The sequence below is a fragment of the Xiphophorus couchianus genome, chromosome 17 (assembly GCF_001444195.1).
Source record: "Xiphophorus couchianus chromosome 17, X_couchianus-1.0, whole genome shotgun sequence".
NCBI lineage: Eukaryota > Metazoa > Chordata > Actinopteri > Cyprinodontiformes > Poeciliidae > Xiphophorus > Xiphophorus couchianus.
The window spans coordinates 3,119,826-3,140,619 of NC_040244.1; the positions used below are offsets into that span (position 1 = coordinate 3,119,826).

Consider the following 20,794-nt stretch of genomic DNA (forward strand, 5'->3'; position numbering starts at 1 on the left):
TTTGCAACCAGGCACGACTTACAATTGTGGAAGCAGGGTCATGTTTAAATGTTGCATTTCAAAACAACTATTCTTTTCAAGTAATTTATCTGGAATGATTTACTTTCACATGCATTAGAATTAAGGAAAGGCTGAAAGCAAAAGATGCTGGGTTGCATTCCTGATTTGCTATCCTTTGCTTTGTGCAAGTTAGAGTTCATTTTGTGTAATTTGGGCTGAAACTGCTCATACTGATTGAACTACATAAAAACAAGGTGACAGATGGGTTTTTAATAGTTGAGGTAGTTTTCTTTCATTTCCTTTCATTGCTTTGCCAAAGGCACTTTTTAATCAACAACACCTTTATAAAAGTGATGGTTGGCATTATTTGACTGTTTTTTATGATCAAAATTTTTTCAGAACAGCCAAGTTATTTCTTATGACTGAAAGAGAATAGTATCTGCCGTCTTTCAGCCAGTTAAACAGCAGTATGCAGCAACAAGAGGGAGAAGTTGAATATATTTCAATGCTATATACAGATAGAGAAAACTGTAGCTTCACTTGCAATTACTCCTTCATCTCTCTAAAGTAGTTTAAACCCGTATTCTTCAGAAGTTTTTAAACTAAATATTCTTGAAGTCTGGGATGTACAGAAACCTTTGTTCAGTAGATTGGTCCATATTGCACTTTTTGTTGCTCAGACTATTAAAGCAAATGTACAGTCTTTGCAGTCAGTGCAAAGACTAGAATTTCTGTAATCACACTAGTCTGTGTGATACTGGAACAGAAGATGGTCTGAGTGTTTTTTTGTGACTCAACATGAGTTGTGGCCAAAGACATGGTTGGTCCTAATTTCAATGTACAGGAAGCAGGAAGAAAGGTGAAGGAATACCAGCAAAACATGGATGGTTCCATACAGGCAAGCCAAAACAAAAACTCTTAGGAATACAACTTCACTCAAAATGTGAATTAATTATATCTTTTAATAATACCAAGACTGGTTTAATATCAGTGATAAAGATGATGATGTTGGCGTATCACAGATATAATTAGTTGATAGAGATTTATGCTTTTCTGTGTCTCTAACTTTCACTGCTCGGAAATTAATGCAAATATTCATATTCAACACCCAGACTGTGAAATGATTTGTTATTACTGAGGTCAATCGAGCTAGAGAAATAAAAATGTCAGTATACTGCTGGCTACCATCCCAGTGTTGCTCAGGCTTTAGTCTACGCCAAGAACTTGGTTATGTTGTGGTCAAACGCAAACAGATTCTAAAGCAAAAGCTGAGACTGAATTGCAGGTGGGTTGAGTGACCTATTTCTGCTCTGAGGAGAACCACTCAAGTGTGTTACTCCCTCTGAGACAGAGTTTATTGCCCTTTTGGTGGGTGAAAAACATCCCTGTGTTTTCTTAGCAGTCTGAAACGATGGAGCCTCAGTTTTATGATTCCGTCCAATGGCAGAGTCCGAGAGGCGAGCGCGAGTGTGTGTAGTAAATCAAGTCCATGAAGATCACAGAACAGGGAGAGTCTGATATGATGACATTTTTGTGCGTGCAGCAACACTCAAAGACAAAGCCTGCACACACATTTGTGCACAGGAAAGAAAGAAAAATTGAAGCCACTGGCCATTAATTTCACTGCATTTGTTGAGATTTATGTCCTGGAGAGAAATCATGATCACAGGCACAGCATCGCCAAAGATGTGTGTACATACTGCACCACCAGACAACTTGCTGTTGTGTCCGTCGCACCACAAAATACTATCAAAGAATGTTATTTAAAAGAAAAGCACATGAAAGACAGGGGAAGCTTGTGAACAATGTTCTGACAAGAAATCACTGCATTTATGCTTAAAGTACAAAGTAAGAAAGGGAGGGAGGACAAAAAGTCTCTGTGGCATTAGCATAGTAACTTTAGAGGTTACAGAAAGCATTCTGGGACTTTGTTTACGTAAGATACAGAACATCTGGGTGTAGGCATATTGGTGTGAAAAGCTGTGAATCTACAGTTATAAAAACAAGCAAAAGAAAAAAAATCTTGAGCATTATTTAAAACAGGAAAATAACTAGCAACAAGAAACTGCATCAATGTAGTTGCACCAATCATGCTTTTAGATTAGGTGGTCCTGGTCATTGGTGGTGTACAGCCTTCCACCTCTAATATATAAAATGATTGCTAGTCTCTGATTACATAATCTCTAAAGGGACTGTTTAAACCTTCAGAAAATATTTTTTTGCAAACCACTACTATCTACCACAGGTGCTACACCACCTGCTTATAAACTTTGCAAGAACCTCAAGTTAAAAAATAAGGAGCATCATTTTAAAATGTGATGCTGTTCACTTCAAAGGCATATTTTTGAGGAATACCCTTGTTTCCAGTTAATTATATCAAATGAGGATCTGTTCAAATGGGTGGTATTTTCTTAAAGAAGAACAAAACTCTGCAACCTTCCAGTATGCTAAAACTGTGTCACTATGACAGAACTTTTTTAAAATGGTAAATTGGCAAAAAAAAAACCAACAACTAACATCCTATTTTAGAACATCCTTCTAAAATAGGATGTTGAAGTCAGTACATTTAGCCTGTAACATAAAGACTTCTTACACTGTAATACAAAAATTATAAAGGGGTATCTCCTATGGAGGATGTGCATGATCCAACTTAAACTAATCAGCTGTAGATCAAATCAAATCAAATTTTATTTGTACAGCACATTTCAGCAGCAAGGCATTTCAAAGTGCTTTACATCATATCAAACACAGAAACACAATGCAACATAGAATCAACAATCAAAACACGACATTAAGTCAGGTTCCATCAATAAATTTGTAATTGATTACGTTTCAAATACAATCCTAAACAGGTGGGTTTTTAGTCGAGTTTGCATCCATAGAAGGTTTACCTGTTACACTCCTACTGTGTTATATGGAACAAAATACCAATTGCTATTTTTATTCAAATAAAAAACATGCTTAAATCTCTTTTAAAAATTATATTGTTAATGTATTTAATTTAACCAGATAACAGTTAAACATTTTAAATTCTACTTGTTGAGCATTTAATTTTTAAACCGTTCCATTTTCCCTTTCGAGCATTGTTGCCAGTCTACAAAGATCCTTTTAAAGAGAGCCAAAGACTCAGGTTTTTACTTCACAACTATATACTTAGGGAGAAGAACTGTATTCTAAAGTAAAAGATTGTTAACAGAGGAAGTGAAAACAGAAGACTGAAAAAGAGGTAGGCAAAGTGGAAGGACAGGGTACAAAGAGCAATACAATTGGGAATGGAAGAAGGTGCTGGAATGAGATTGTATCAGATAAGATCCTTCTATCTGACACTTTAGAAAGAGCGCAGGATTCATTTTGTTCTAAGTGTTGGATCATAAATTTGCACTGGTGTGGACGTCAAGATAACAAGCAGTGTGCTAATGTCAAAGACTTGCAGAGAAAATGTGTACCGCTGAGCAAAGAATGGCAAATGAAAGCAACACCAAGATGAAAGCCCCTAAAAAGCTGCGTACAGCAACCATGGATTTAACCTGTTTTCATGTGGTGGCAAAATTATTCAGCTGCTACAGCAAACCACTGAGAGGGTTTCAATCTGTGCATGTGTAGATTTTCTCTGTCCACTAAAACAAAAATCCCCAGACGCAGTGAAATATCAGCAATGCAATTACTTACACTGATAGAATCCTTTTAAATCAACTGCTGATAGAAAAAAAAAGTTTCAAGAAGTGGCCTGTGTAGTTGTGCCTGATGACGGATTTCAGTTCTAATTCCACTTTGCGGTGATTCTTCATGTTTCCTTTAAATTGGATTCTGGCCTCTGTTCAACAGCTGAGCTACAGATACATGACTGTACTTTATCTGGGTGAAAAATGTACGACACACAAATGTGTCATTTCCCCCCCCTCTACACCGTTCCAATTTTGTAGCCAGTTCCAGATCTTGGGTTTTCGTAAAGCTTGAACGACCAATATCGATTTTAGCCAATTTCGATTTATGTAACAGCACTTGACAGTACAAAGACAAAAGACAAGCACTGGAAGTAATTTTTTTTCTAGAGTTCCTGTTCTGAGGAGCTGTCAATAGTAGAAGATAAGACAACATGGAGTTTTATTTTTAAAAAAGTGTTAGTAATATCTCCAACTATGGAAAAAAAAAAAAGTGTTTTTGGGAGAATTTGAGTTATTTTCAAAGTGTGATTTCAAAGCTTTAAAATTATGTCAAACACAAATGTGAAACAAAAACAAAATTACAAAACTATATACATTGTAAATCAGGATTAACTTTATGATGGCAATTAGTGAGGGAGCGACATCACTGTAACAGTAATTCCTGTAAAATATCTACAGAACGTAGATACTTACTTTATTTCCAAGACTTTAAAAAGACTGCCAATATTCCCAAATCCAGCATATTTCAAAACAAAGGTTGAAAATAACAAAAATAGAGCAAATCGGCTGTACTGCGTTCAGCTTTCCTGTTATCTGCTGAATGTCTTGCTCCATTGCAAAGGCATGCAAAGATGTCTGATCATGTTATAGGAGACAGGTTTCCTTCTTATGTCTGTTCCTCCTCTGATCATATTTTTAAAAAGGTCACAGATATTAAACACTGATACTGATTTCTCTTCCGTCAGTAACAATATCTAGACCTGTGGTCCCCAACCACCGGGCCGCGGACCAATTGGTACCGGGCCGCACAAGAAATAATGAACTACTTCCGGAACTTTTATTTTGAAAATCCTAAACCGGATTTTACCGGTTACGTCTTGCGCGTCAAAATTTAGCCAACTTGCAGCAGAATGACATCGGAGTACTGGGCGCGCACCCCCCCACCTCCGGTCCGCAGCAAAATTGCGGAGGGCTGACTGGTCCGTGTGACTAAAAAGTTTGGGAACGGCTGGATCTAGACCGATAAGTGTTGTTGTCAGGGCAGGGTAGCAGCTCTCTGTGTAATGTGGTCAAAAATGAGGGGGGCTGGGAAGGATTTGATTTCCAACTGGCCAGTCACTAGCCAAGGCCAATTAGGCTAAAAATCCTCCAACTCAGTCTTTAGGTGATTTATCTCCACATATCTATTGTTGTCTTTCGTGATTGTTTTCCTTTTCCACCAATTTACTAAATGCTAGGCTCTGTGTGCACTGCTGGGAAAAGCTTTTCAAATGAATGTCACAGGGCTGTTTTGTTCTTCTATTGACATGCAAAAATTGAAGGAACAGCCTGAAACATTGCTCTTTATTTGAATTGTCCTATTATGAAAAGCAGAATTATCCAACATGGGGGAAAGGAGCTGCCTTGACTGTGTAAGGTCAGCCATTTTAAATTAAAATAATTGGACCCAAATGCCACAATTGTAACATTTCTGCTTAATTTTATCTTTTCAAGCTTATTCCAAATTAAAGCAAACTTTGCAAGTAAACATTAGTTTTCAGTTTCCAGACAACTATAATCAGCATTAATTTTAAGCATTACGCCATTAACAAATTGAAGCCCATACTCTCTATGTAGGATTCCTTTACCTTAGTGCCCTATTGACATTGTCATCAACTTGCAATGTAATCATTTTTGGCCACTGCAAAACTCTACAATAAATAAACTGTTGACCGGGCCCACAGTCAAGTGACCTCATTATCAACAAGCTGGCTCACTTCACTGTACCTGCTCAATACTGATGCCAATAATTAGGCATTAAGTCTCCCCATTGTGCTGTTGCCTTGTTTCTCACTTGTGCTAAATAAACACAATGAGAAATAAGATTAATGTGTACTTGTGTTTTACCAAGAAGTAGGCCTGTCGCGATAAACGATAAATCGATTAATCGTACGATAAATTAAAACTATCGACGTCATTTCAATTATCGGCATTATCGTCTCTTCTGGCCTTTTTCTCTCTCTGTTGATGACACCGAATGAAAAAAGGCTCAACTCCGGTGCTCTCCACTGACTCCTCCCTTCCTGGTTTCCTTAGTGTAAAGCCCAGCGCGCACTACACGATCTTAGAGCTGCCAGCCGATTGTCGGCCCATTTTCAAAACCTGACAGACCACACATTAGCCGACAGAAATCCTAGGTATAACGGTTCTATCGGGTTCGGTCCTGCCGTGTGGTGTCCAACAATGGGCACAAAATAATGGCTACAAGTTCAGTTAACTAATTTTAAAACCAGGCATTAATCAATGCTTTACTGCAATCTACCTGCAATGCATGTGGCTAGTGTCAGCGTAAAGTCCTGAATGAATGAAAATCATTATAACCTACTTACGTCACGTTAACGAATAACAGCTGAAAGGTTACCGGGTTTATCACCAACTGCGGTAGCAATTTAACTCCAACTCCTCCTCTTGTCATTTCTATATTCTTTGCATGTTGAATAAACATTAATGTTGTTTCCACGTATCATCTCCAATGTCCTGGACTTTGTTGCGCCGTGTCAGCTGTTTGGGATTCCCCGATGTAATTTCCCCTCAGAAAACACAGAGGAGAATCTGCGCTTTCTGATTGGCTGCCTGTCACATTCAACAGGTGTAGTTAAAGCTCCCAGTCGGTGAAAACCCTGATTTAGATCGGAGCGGCAACGATGATCTACCGTAACACACCACACAACCTTAGAAAGACCAACGTGCTAAGATTGTTGTAAGGGGAAAAATAGGAGCAAAAAATCATGTAGTGTGAACTATTGCATCAGGTAGTCGATGTGCCCATCTTCTCTATTTAAATCTAATTATTACTGAAGGGCAACATAATATACAGACTTCATAATCTGCACTCTTTTGGTTGAATGCAGTATTTATTTCCACTTTGGCTTTATGCTGTTTAGTTTTTATCAAGTACATTTTTTGTTAATGGAGACTGAGAATCCATTTTGTTTTTGGTTGTTTTGTTTATTTTGTTTATCAGCTCCAGTGCTAAATATTCTTTTGAAAATAAAGTGTATCTATCTTTGGCAGGAAATCACATGCATTATTACGTCATTTCCATTACATCAGTGTAAAAAGGTCTTCAGACAATATTATCGTTTATCGCAATACTTTTTTGAGACAATTAATCGCTCAGCAAAATTTGCTATCGTGACAGGCCTACCAAGAAGTATACATTTAGTGTGAATCAAGTAAAATGCTCTTAAATCAGGTTCTGAGCCATAGCATTTGAAGTAAAAATCAGAATGCAACAGATATTGGAAAGCAACAAGGAAAGGTTAAGGTTTATGAAGGGGAGAGAAGCAAAAGAGATAGAGGAAGCTGAGGGTAGGAGAGACTTGGCAAGCCTTCACCCTCCCACTGTTGGCAGCAGAGGCACAAACCGTTTGCTCACAGCAGTACATGCATCTATTAGTATTGTTCCAGGAGATAATAACTGTGTGTGCACAACTTTCTGTGAACGAATGCACGTGAGCAAGGGTGTCAATTCCACGCTAAAAGTGGCAAAGGAGTTACAGTGAGGTGACAGACGAACGATACAGTGCGGCAATGGAAGGTGTTTGAGAAAGCGAATGTTAGTGTGTCAGACGGCTGCGGTAAATGTCAACCTGACAGAAAAGCTACAGGCCAAGGAGCAAACAAGTACAAGTTTTAAATACAACTTCTATTGATGGTAGCAGCAGAAAAACACTATAAAATGCTGGTTTAGATGGTTTAAAATTACTTTAGCTGGAGCTTGATCAGAGGATTTTTGAAATATAATCTATTAAAGTTTGTGTATAAGAATCTCGGTGTCAGCTTGTAGGTTGCCAAGTGTAGCAATAGCTTATAGGAGTTCAATTCTACAGACAGATTTTTTCCCCCTCACTTGAAATAAGCAGTAAAAAATAAATAAACAAATGCTCCAGATCACAGAAATGTTACACATTTTCAGTTTTTAAATTTATCAGAAGCTGAGACTAAAAAAAATATATTAAAAAAATATTAGGCCAACATATTTTGTCTTTATTTCTGTATTCTACAACTTTCCACCAGAAGGTATCTTTGAATCTCCCTGAAAAAGTAATACAATTCCCTGCCAAAATTAATGACTGCACTTCAATATTGGATGGTCAGATAAGCAGACTAACACACCAACGGGATAAGGAACCATAGGCTTTGGCAGTATTAATCATTTTTAGAATAGCCCAACTGACCACACTAAAACAACAGTAAACACTCTGACGTTAAGAGATCCAGCTGGCAGAAGAAGCATTTAAAAAAAAAAAAAGAAAAAAACACTGCAGTACTCAGGCCAGCCTTTCTTGGAACTTCCCCTGCAAACACCCCTACACATTCAGAAAGTCAACCAGCACAGCGCATAAAGAAACTGAATTTCTATAGCTGGGCTCTGCAGAAGCTATTGCACATATACACACGCGCACACACCCTGCTTGGCACCCACTTTTGCCATTAGCTTTATCTGTCAGAATTCAAAGCCATGAGTCCAATCCCCGTTCGTTTTTGTTTTTTTTTTAATAGATTTTGCAAGCCCTGTTCTTCCCTTTATGCTCCCGACTGTCCCCTGGGAAACATAGAAAACGACGGAGGAGGGGAAGAGGAGTGAGGAGATGCTGATCGCTGACACAGCTACAGAGATAGCCTCTCTTGTTGGTAAGGGATATAAAGAAACAGAATGAGAATAGGGAGATGGGAGGAGAAGCTGAGATGGGGATAAGAGTTGCAGGTGTGGGGACGTTATGCTGGGGTAAGCTGGTGAAGGATTCCCACTTCAAATCGCTCCTCTTTCAGCCTTTCAAGGCTGTTTTTTATTCACATCTTTGAAGTGATAGTATATTCCTACTTACACCGGGTCCACACACGTGCACAAAGGTAAAGGCAAATGTGTGATAGTGGTGGAAATGATGGAGAAGTAAATAAAAACAGACGAGGTGACAGGAGGAGGTGGGTGGACTAGGTGTGTCACCTCTGCAGCAGTAGCCAGCCATTGACAACTCAATAACTGAGGAAGTGACGGCATACTGACATGAAGCACAGGAGAGGGGGGGAGAGGGAGAAAGTAAAGATGGTCTTCACCAAAGCTGGTGTGTATCCGTTTGTTTGTTGGGGTCTAAAAACAAATGATGTGGAAAAAGACGAAGGAACTATGGAAGGCAAAGGCACAGAGACTGACAGATTCTTTATGATGACAGCTGACTCCAGTGTGTGTGATGCATTTTAACCCTACAGCCAAGGCAACGATGTGTGGCAACTGCTGTGTTGTCAAGGGAACTATTAGCACTGAGAGGCCAGTGTCTGCTTCGTCCTTGCTCACACATACACTCACTCTCAATCTTCTTGCATAAAGGATTTCTCTTTATACACCACATATGTGAATTTGTACGATAAAAGTAGTTTTTCTGTCAAAACTGACCTCAATGCAATGACAAGAACATTACTTTTTATTTTCCCTCAAATGTACTTGATAAATGTGAAGGAGGAGAGCGCATATCCGATTGTCACTGCTGCCATTGTGTTACATATTTGCGTCGTAGTTCAACGGTAGAGAAAAAAAAGGATTAATCTGAGAAGAAATAAATCATGGATGCCTGGAGCCTTTTCCTTAGGCTGGCTAATCAGATTCAAGTGACACATGATAAAGGATGCAGAGTATATTCCGTCTCCTGAGCTGTCCAGAAGCTAAAGGACAGCACGTCGACAAATATGGTGTGGAAGTACATCAAAGTTGGGCGCCATCTTAGCACTACATGAGTGCAATATATTTATGTTAATTAGAGATGCACCAATCAGAAATAGTACCAGTTCTGACCCACCTGTACAGATCTTAGCCAATTCCCAGTTTCTTAAATATTTGACAGCATTTTAAATAGTTGACATGCCGCCTTAAAAATAGCTGACTTTTAAATTAGGATAGTATATTATCAAATTAGAGCTGCACAATATATGCAGAACATAGCATCATTGTACTATCAGAGTTCAAATAATACTATTAGGAGTGCTAATATCTTCCAAATATCATGAACACACATTTCACCTCCCAACAGCATATCCAGCTAATTTCATCCACCTCTATTTCGGATCAATTGATAATGCAATCCTCAAAGCAATATCAACATGTGCAACATGACATTCACAAGGGAGTGTTGGGATGCAATATTGGTTAGACTAATATATTTTGTGCCAATTAGAAAATGACTGTTTATTAGTTTCTGATACCAATTCTCTAATTTTAAAGGTTAGAGGAAAAGTATTTTTGAATGAGGTTTCCACATCTTCCGTTTTTTGTAGTATTAAAGCGCCACTATGTACTGAGGCCCCATGTAGCGAATGAAAATTCAAAATGCAGAGCCATTCTGGCCGCTTGTGTGTTTTTAGGGTGTCTAACTTATTCTTGTGATTCTGGATCAAAAGGGACGTTGAAGGAACATCAAGCCTAAACTGATTAAAGGGCAAGTAAGGGTAATGGGAAGCAACCACAACACAGAAAGAAGAATGGAGATGGGGGTGTGAAAATGCTGTCATTAATTTAGCAAGGAACATAAAATGCTAATGAAGTGAACAACAACGGTAGCAAATTAAGGAAGAACCGGTAACAGTGAAGCTGCTTCATGGGCCAGAACAGGACATGGAGAATCAGATGACCAAAGACGGACTAACTTGATGAAAATCTGCATTCAGTTCATTTTAAATGTTTTTTTTTTTTTGTCTGATTTAATGGAAACACGTTATGAATTTCAGCCAGCTGAATAATGCATCTAAGTCATTGCTCTCGTTTTTATCATCGTCGGGTAAAGCTTTTCATGCAAAAGTACAACCTAAAAGGCAGAAAAAAAGACAGTTGAAAGAAAAAGCAAATGCCACTTCATGAAGAGCATTAAACTATCGCCCTTATTGATGTGGAAGAATACTGCAGTGCCCTTCATGAAGAGGAAAAAGGCTAAGAGGATTCCGATGTTCCCCCAAGTACAGCGTGTGCCGGTGTGTCCACGCTCTTTAGGTTATGCTTATCATAGTGGACTTTGAAGTTGGAATGCCGTCACACGCGCTTTACACAGAAGGTCGCTCTTGTAAAAAGAATTGCGGCGATAAAGCGGTGGGCAGGCTTCTCCCTTCCTCTCAAATCTCTATCTCCATTCAGTACAATCCATCTTTCCGTCCCCGCGTTGGTGTGAATTCGTTTATGTGGGCCACTCGGTTCACCTTCAGGCTATAATTCACTACTTTCAAGGAGCGAAGTCACCCAACAGTGAAACTGACACACAAACATGCTGAATTGGGCTTTAAGTAAAAACAGCTGCAAAAATCAGAGGATGAACTCCACTTGTGACACCAATTAGTCCAAAGTCATGCAAATAGGCTATTATGGGTAACGAAACTTATGGTCAGTACTCAGCTACAACTGTTAATGGCTTTATGCTCCTAATGTGGTTCTCAAGGTCAGCCTTTAAATTACAGATATAATCTCTATTTAAATTGCAAACTAGCGCAGCTTGCCACTTGTCCTGCAGTTACTGTCTTGAGCAACAGGACTAAAACAGACACAATTACAGCTCAATTATGACTCACAGTTAGGATGGACTTGAAAGAGCGTAGACGAAGGATGAATAAATAGATCTGATAAAAAAGGAGTATAACTTAAGCACTTAGAGAAATTCTTTTGAGCCCCGCTTAGGTTTGTCAAACCATTAAACTAATTGCAAAATGTGGTGACGATCAATTGACAGCTGTGCGGCAAGATTTACAAGTTTTAATATCCTCATCTACCGCTTAGGATTGATTTTTGCTGTTGGTACTCGACTGAAATCATTAAAAGCCCCATCTGCGTTATATATTGCTGTCTGTCTTTTTTGGCTGCCAACTAAAATAATATACCTTTAAAAAAAGTACTCACCCCACCTGGAACACAAACCTTAAAGTGCTAGGGTGGTATGTTAGAGACCAACGCAAAGTAGCACAAAGTTGTGAGGTGAAACGAAAGTCAAGTGTGGCAGAAAAGGAACACTAAACATTACCTGAAACACACTGCCCGAACACTGAAGTATGGTGGTAAAGGGCTAATGCAAAGCCACTGTTGGAAAAAAAGCCATAAAGAGGTCCAGCTTAGAGAACAAAACAGATTTTTGGAGGCTTGAACTCAGTTGAAGTTTAAAATTTTACTCAATCTGTAATATTTGCCCGTGATGTTAATGTGCCAATTTGACGCTATGAAGCTTAACAGATATTGTATGCGCTGTAAACAACCGTGCTTTAAAGTGAAGAAAGAAGTGTCAAGCTGAACCGTTAATTCAATATTTGGAAATGTGGCCAATACAGACTGAACAACTCTGTTCACTTCCTCTGCTGCTATTGACAAAACTACACACAGACTACAACTACAACAGAAATTCTACTGGAGGAATCCAAGTCAATGGGAGAAAACCCAGAATGTCTGTGAAGAGAGATTTAAATCGAGCAGAATGGCACACGAAAGAAATGGCCAGGTTCATACTACTACATTTAAAACCCACTAAAATATATTTAAATGTGTAATTTAACATGATAGAATGAGAAGAACTGAAAACCTTTTCAAGGCTCTAATGTTATAATCCAAGATGCTCACATGGTCCAGTGGTGCAAAGTTATTATTGGACATGGATGGATATCGTCTATTGCTATAAAGCATAAGTAGAGCTGCCTTCCATATTCGTGGTTTGTTTAACTGCAAAACGTGATTGGGGAAAAAAAAGGACCTTAGGGGCAGTTCAGTCCCTACCGTCTGTCTCACTGACCAGGAAACCACACTATGCATTATTCATCTTGTCTACATGTTCGCTCTCTCTGTCTCTTCCCTTTCTCTCTCTAACACACTCACACACACAGAGTACATGGGTATGCTGAAGCACATGACTGGAAAACAAAGCCAGTGCAGGGAAACTGGGGCTATATGGTAAAAATCGAGTGCAACAGCAAAGGAGGGATGAAGTGGAGCAGATAGACTGTGAGATCTAGCAATTTTGCAATCGACCCCATGCCAAAATAATTTAAGCTTGATTGGAAATCATTGTGAGAGCACGGATGATGCAAAAAAAAAAAGAAAAAAGTTATGTTATCCTGCAGGCATGAGTGAGAAAATAACATAAAAAAGAGGGTCAAATCCATGAAGGAGACATTTCACAAAAAATGTGTGAAGAAAGTCAAACATATCGATCAGAGCTGCACTGACCACAAACAGGCATAGACAAAAGACAGACAAGTAACACTTCAATTATCCAGTTGCCACTGTGCACCTATGGTAGAGGTTTTATAGGGATTACCACACACACAGGGAGAACAGAAAGCAAAGCCCTCTAGATATTATGAAGGTACTGGGTTTATTTGCATTTAATTAAAATGCTCACCAAGAACTGTTATTAAGGCAGAGAGATCTAGAGGCAGGCATTAGCAAGGCATCTGTGATGCCACGCTGGCAGAGTGACTCATCAATGCTCGACAACACAGCCTCCTGCAGGTCTAAAGGCAGTCTGTGCCAACCCCTACCAGCGGCAGTCTGGTGCAGTTTTGATCTCACAAGGTGGGGGGACGCAGGTGTGAGGGGACCCCTTTTATAGGACAGCAGAAACAAAGGTAAGTTCTTAAAACTAAAATTTACTTTTCCTTCCGCAGAGATAAAATAACTGGGGGAAATCAGGAGATGGATATAACCAATTAGTTTTAAGTTTAGTGAAACTCTGGGAGGCAGATTTTCTGAAAAATCAAGCTTTTGCTGTTCGTATCCAATGCAACCAATTGTGTACCAAAATGAAATCAGCATAAGGCAAGATCATAAAGATGAATATGAATGTAGAGATATAGTCGAAGCTGTTGGGCTGTAATCAAAAGCTTTCCGTGCATGTTTTGCTTTCAAGCCTACAAGTTCCGGAGAATTTAAATGTGCAAGATAAAAGATATGAGTAGGCAGCCGGGGCAGCGCAGACGATGAGAGACCACCCAGACTGAATGAGGTCAACTAACTGACGGAACGAAGGCAGAACACTAGGCAGTCCACTTAGCCTGCTCTGGTAACTGCTTAAACAAATTCATATCCTCTCCTCGGTTTTTGCTTCCTCACCCACCAGGTGGTCAGTTCTTAATAAATTATATAAAAAGGAATTTTAAAGTGGATCGTATTCATCTAACCCACTTATTCAAAAATAAAAAGTATAAAGACTACTAAAATATTGGACTTGAAACTATGCTGTAGTTTTGGTTAGACGTTAAAATAGTAAAGGGCATGAATCCGTATCGATATGGCTCTGAATGATATACTTGAACAGTTCTTTATTCAGCAATAAATGAATGAACTGTTAGAAGAATTGGATTCTAAAGTTTAATATTATTGCAGTTTGCTTTTTTCCCCTCCAATCCACACAGGAGTTATATCAGAAAGGTCCTGGTACGTTCTTGGCTCAGCCATGCCATGAATTTGAAACGATTCCAACACCAAGATGAGTGCAGACAGTGACACTGGTATTTTACATAACTATGGACTCCAAAAATGGACAAATTCAACCTCAACTGAAATTTGCGGCAGCCAATAAAGGCTTCTGGACAAAGATTTTCGGAACAGATCAGATAAAGACAGAGTTACTTGATTTCAGTGAATAATAAGTAAGTTTGGAGGAGTCAAGTGAGGTTTTCAAACCTAAGAAAACTGTCAAGCATTATTATGTGGAACAATCATCAAATTCTTCAAGTCTTCATCTTAAAGAAATAGTTAAGTTCTGTTTAGTTTCTAAACTAAACAGGTCTAAGCTCTTGGGACGTGGAATGTCACCTCTCTGGTGGGGAAGGAGCCGGAGCTAGTGCGTGAGGTCGAGAGGTTCCGGCTAGAAATAGTCGGTCTCACCTCGACGCATGGCTCTGGTTCTGGAACCAGTCTCCTTGAGAGGGGCAGGACATACTTCCACTCTGGAGTTGCCCAGGGAGAGAGACGTCGGGCAGGAGTGGGCATACTTGTTGCTCCCCATCTCGGCGCCTGTACGTTGGGGTTCACCCCGGTGAACGAGAGGGTAGCATCCCTCCGCCTACGGGTGGGGGGACGGGTTCTGACTGTCGTTTGTGCTTACGGGCCGAACGACAGTTCAGATTACCCACCCTTTTTGGAGTCCTTAGAGGGGGTACTGGAGAGTGCTCCTCCTGGGGACTCCCTTGTTCTGCTGGGGGACTTCAATGCTCACGTGGGCAACGACAGTGAGACCTGGAGGGGCGTGGTTGGGAGGAACGGCCCGCCCGACCTGAACTCGAGCGGTGTTCTGTTGCTGGACTTCTGTGCTCGCCATGGATTGTCCATAACGAACACCATGTTCAAGCATAAGGGTGTCCATATGTGCACTTGGCACCAGGACACCCTAGGCCGCAGTTCGATGATCGACTTTGTCATCGTTTCATCGGATCTGCGGCCGTATGTCTTGGACACTCGGGTGAAGAGAGGTGCGGAGCTGTCCACTGACCACTACCTGGTGGTGAGTTGGCTCCGGTGGTGGGGGCGAAAGCCGGTCAGACCTGGCAGGCCCAAACGTGTTGTGAGGGTCTGCTGGGAACGTCTGGCGGAATCCCCTGTGAGACGGAGCTTTAACTCCCATCTCCGGCAAAACTTCGAACACGTCCCGGGGGAGGTGAGGGACATGGAGTCTGAGTGGACCGTGTTCCGTGCCTCCATTGTCGAGGCGGCCGATCGGAGCTGTGGCCGCAAGGTTGTCGGTGCCTGTCGCGGCGGCAACCCTCGAACCCGTTGGTGGACACCTTCGGTGAGGGATGCCGTCAGGCTGAAGAAGGAGTCCTATCGGGCCTTTTTGGCCTGTGGGACTCCGGAAGCAGCTGATGGGTACCGGCGGGCGAAGCGGCATGCGGCTCGGGCGGTTGCTGAGGCAAAAACTCGGGCGTGGGAGGAGTTTGGAGAGGCCATGGAGAAAGACTTCCGCACGGCTTCGAGGCGATTCTGGTCCACCATCCGGCGTCTCAGGGGGGGGAAGCGGTGCAGCACAAACACTGTTTATAGTGGGGATGGTGTGCTGCTGACCTCTACTCGGGACGTTGTGGGTCGGTGGGCAGAGTACTTCGAAGACCTCCTCAATCCCACCAACATGCCTTCCACTGAGGAAGCGGAGCCTGGGGACTCTGGGTTGGGCTCTCCAATCTCTGGGGGCGAGGTCGCCGAGGTGGTTAAAAAGCTCCTCGGTGGCAAGGCCCCGGGGGTGGATGAGATCCGCCCGGAGTTCCTTAAGGCTCTGGATGTTGTAGGGCTGTGTTGGTTGACGCGACTCTGCAATATCGCATGGACATCGGGGGCAGTTCCCCAGGATTGGCAGACTGGGGCGTCTACTGTCAAGCTGGCGCTGTACCGGTCCGTCGTGGTGAAGAGAGAGCTGAGCCAAAAAGCGAAGCTCTCGATTTACCGGTCGATCTACGTTCCCACCCTCATCTATGGTCATGAGCTTTGGGTCATGACCGAAAGAACGAGATCGCGGATACAAGCGGCCGAAATGGGTTTTCTCCGTAGGGTGGCTGGGCTCTCCCTTAGAGATAGGGTGAGAAGCTCAGTCATCCGGGAGGGACTCAGAGTAGAGCCGCTGCTCCTTCACATCGAGAGGAGCCAGTTGAGGTGGCTTGGGCATCTGGTCAGGATGCCTCCTGGACGCCTCCCTGGTGAGGTGTTCCGGGCACGTCCCACCGGGAGGAGGCCCCGGGGAAGACCCAGGACACGCTGGAGAGACTATGTCTCTCGGCTGGCCTGGGAACGCCTCGGGATTCCCCCGGAAGAGCTGGAAGAAGTGGCCCGGGAGAGGGAAGTCTGGGCCTCCCTTCTGAAGCTGCTACCCCCGCGACCCGACCTCGGATAAGCGGAAGAAGATGGATGGATGGATGGATGTTTAGTTTCTAAGTTCAACCTTAGACACGTGCTGGAGCTGAGTGCTCCAGCATGATAATCAAAACTAGCTTCAGGATAGATAAAGTAGACTTGCTACTAGCTTTTGGACAGTTCTGATCCAAGGTACACAAACATTTTCTGTGAATGTGGTTAAATTTGGATCTTTGCCATGAAATATAACAATTAAAGAAAAACTAACAGGTGAGATCAAATAATCAACCAGTACTAATCTGGAAGTTTATAGATCCCCAAGACAATAACCATATATGTTAATGTGTGTACATATATTTAGTCTTGCAGGTAGAATTTTGACCTTGTATAGATTGGTTAATCCTAACGTATTCTAGCAACTCCTGTGTTTACGTTGAAGATGTGTTAAAATTTCTAATTAATATCCCAAAGCAAATATAACATCCAGAGCTATGGTGAGTGCATTTGAACTTTTGACCTGAACTGTGTGTACAGAAAATGTAAAAGCAAATTAACTGCTCCACAAATTCCCACAGACAAAAAGATTTTACATTCAGAAACTTGCACAGGATTTTAAAAATAGCTTCCAACTTTTAGGTGAGGCACATTGCTTTAATGCCAGCAGCACACTGTGATCTCAGCTTGAATGACACTGTTAGATGAGCGGCATTTTAATGAGGCAGTAAGAAAGGTATAAATATTGTTCTACCAATTTATATCTTTCATTAATATTACTGACTCTGTTTGAATCAAAATGTCAGTGCTCAGTTCCCTTGTGGTTAGCTTGAGCTTTTGAAGTTGCTACCTAAAAGCATGTAGAAAAATCAACACGGAGAGTCGGTGACTGAGATAGTGAATGGAGGTTTTTTGTCAATGGAAGGTGGGATGTGAGAGAAATTAAATGAAAAACATCAAAACAGAAAAGGGAATATCTGGGGATTGGTGTTTACAGACGTTTTCTCTTTTTTACCCCTCAGAATTGTGTGCCGCTGATTTGGTTTCATGCTGGGAACGGGAGCAGTGTCTGTCAGAGATTAAAACTGCACAGAGGGAGCGGGAATAGGGAGAGGCAGGAGGAAATAAGGGAGGGGAGGGGTGGTGTGAGACGCCTGAGATGATAAACACTAAAGTGATTTTTTTAATAAGTAAAAATAATTAAAAATGAAACAAATGAAATGAGTAATAATCAGGGGGAAGTGATGGAACAGATACAGGGGCAACAAACCAAAGCTTCCCAGTTTACTGCATGCCACACTAAACATGAATGTTTGCCTCAAAAGAAATTACAAGCTTTGCATAAATGGACACATGAAAGCAAACTACGGATGGAAAAAATATAAAAAGGGTATTTCCCAATATACCAGAAGAGATTACTTTATGGTTGTATCCAAACTTAGCTTCTAAAGGATACAAGAACAAGACAAACAACTAATTAGAGAGCAATAAACCGCATCTGTATACAGAAGGCTGAAGACCCCGAATAAAGAACAGAGTCAACAAGTTACTAACTCAAAGGGCTTGAAAGTGCAAAACAGTGCTGAGAAGCACTAGTGAGAAAAATATTTAATGAATGCAAATGACTATGCCACCAAAAGTCAAATCAAATGTTATTCACCTGAGACACCTTAGGAGCAGCTTTGAAAGCTCCCGCAATCAGATGCTATTCAGAGACGATCAACAGCAGGGATTGCACATTACTCAAGTCAAATATCCAAATTCATGCCGGAGTGTGGCACACCTTGAAAATGTCTTTCAGCTGAATTTGCTTGGATAAAAAATATGAAGAATAAAAAAAATGATGTGTTCTACCTCCAACATCTTTCATCATCACTTCAATTCTGCTGCAACTAACTTGCCTCATTAGAGCCTCAGCACTTCCTCTCACCTCTTCAATCCAACTCTATCTCAGGCTGCCCAATCCTGTAGAACATTACACGAGCTTGGGAATGTTCCAGTTAGATGGAATGTCATGTTTTTGCACACATGTCATTCTAGCCTTGTTAACATCAGGTCTTCTTTTCATACTCCAAAAGAATAAGTCGGTAGACCAAGGGAAAGGCCTTACTGCATCCATGTAGGTGATTGTATTCCTGTTGAGAGTGTGCTTGTGTTGGTATTAGCTCAAACAGCAGATCAGTGCAGCCAGCCAATCAACCCCCACGCTGGGCTCAGGACTCATTATATGGCTTGGTCATGCTTGATAACTCTCACCTACCTGTGAAAAACTTGCTGACACTACGAATGACTGGCCAGGGAAGGCAAAGTATGAGAGGGTGTGTGTGTGGGGACAAAAAAGGTTATGTGCATAATAACAGTTTAATTGAATCTGTAGCTGTACAGAAACGACCGGGGACAGTACAGCTGGGTGATGTGTTAAATTATTTACTATGCCTTGCGAAACCATTCATACTCCTTTAACTCTCATATTTCGTTACATTACAACTACTAGTTCCCTGGGGGATTTACACTTGAAACTGGAGGTTCACTTTCCATGCAGGGCAACATTCCTACACACACAGCCAGAGTTACACAGGAATGGCACAGATCAAATTCATATTTCAGAATGGCTCAATGAAAGTTCAAGCCAAATTTCAATGGAGAATCTGTGGCAAGACCTGAAAATTGTTGTTCACAGATGCTCTGAGGTTGAGATATTTTTGCAAAGAGTGCCAAGAATTCAGCTTTCAGATATCCATTAGATAGATTTATATTTGTAAAAATAACTTTTATTTCAAGTATCATTTCAACATTCAATTCTAATTAATGTGGTGTGCTGGTTTATTAAGTAAAAAAAAAAAACACTGAAGTGTGTCAATGCATTTGACAAACTGTGAAAGTTCAAGGATTTTGAATACTCTAAAAGAAGTGTAGATTAAGTTGTAATGCTAATTTTAGACTTGTAGTTCCCTAAATAAAAGGCATATGCTGCCTTTTATTGGAAGTTAGGATCAGCAACAACAAGTTTGAAGAAGAGCAGCAGAAAACTGAAGCAAACTTCTGAATTTTTTTCATCTAGTTTCCATTAATTGGTTTGAAGCAAATAAACTAATCTCTGAAGTGCTGTCAAAGTGTAACTAAAAGTCCTATAATAGCTGCAAGAAGTACCGTAATGATTGCCAACATGAACAAAATTCCTGGATGACAATCAGGGGCAAAATTAAAAGTCTAGAAAAATGCTTTGAAACGTGTGCTTTATGATTATTCTTTTATGTTTGTATTGACAATTTAGTTGGCCATGTGAATAAGACATTTCATTCTGCCCTAATAAGCATGAAATTGGACAAAGCTTCAGTGAAAGTCTTTTCAGTTCTACAAACCATGCATTTATGTAGATTGACATCTGTAAAAACAAACAAAATTCAAAACAATATCTAGTCCATCAGCACCTCTGAGCAAATTCATAGGGCATCCTTGTCAATCAAATTCCCCTGGTCTCTGCATCCATTATTTCCCACTCAAGGATTTTGCAAAGGTTGTCAGCTTGCCCCACACAAATCATTTTTAACATGGCTCCACCTGGACCACTGGCTAAGACTCCATTTCCATGACAATTAAACAGCAGAGGACAGTGGAGTCAGCCACCCCACACAGAAAAGCTCTTTTCAGACGAGATAGGGATGAAGAAAGAGTGGAAAAAAAGAGCAAAAGAGAAAATGTGTGTGGCCTGGATAAGTGGTGGTGGGATTATAGCTAGTTCCATCATAGCTTTAGTCCGTTCACTGCTTCTTATAAAAACCTATTAGCATGTGAATGAATAGGCACATACTGGATGGAGTTTTTAAAGTCCAGGAGCACCGATCCAGTATCAGGTGAGCTTTCTGTCAAAAGGGAATAAGCAAGCAAGGATGGGGTGTGTATGTGTGTGTATAATCCAAAGGGAGGGGGAGGTTCTTTTTTTTCTTTTTTACAGATTGTGTAAACCTTTTTCTGAACTTTTATGAGATTTGACATCACTCGGGAGATAAGTACAGTGTATAAATGCTGCGATAAAGTTCAACTGGGAGTAAACAATTTAATCAGCTTATTAAAG

The 20,794-nt window shown here is 40.8% G+C and overlaps 1 protein-coding gene across 1 annotated transcript in view; it reads right to left on the bottom strand.

Moving 5' to 3' along the window:
* The window catches only part of snd1 (staphylococcal nuclease and tudor domain containing 1), a 179,889-nt gene that overhangs the window by 96,396 nt on the left and 62,699 nt on the right, over positions 1 to 20,794 (bottom strand). The window lies entirely within an intron of this gene.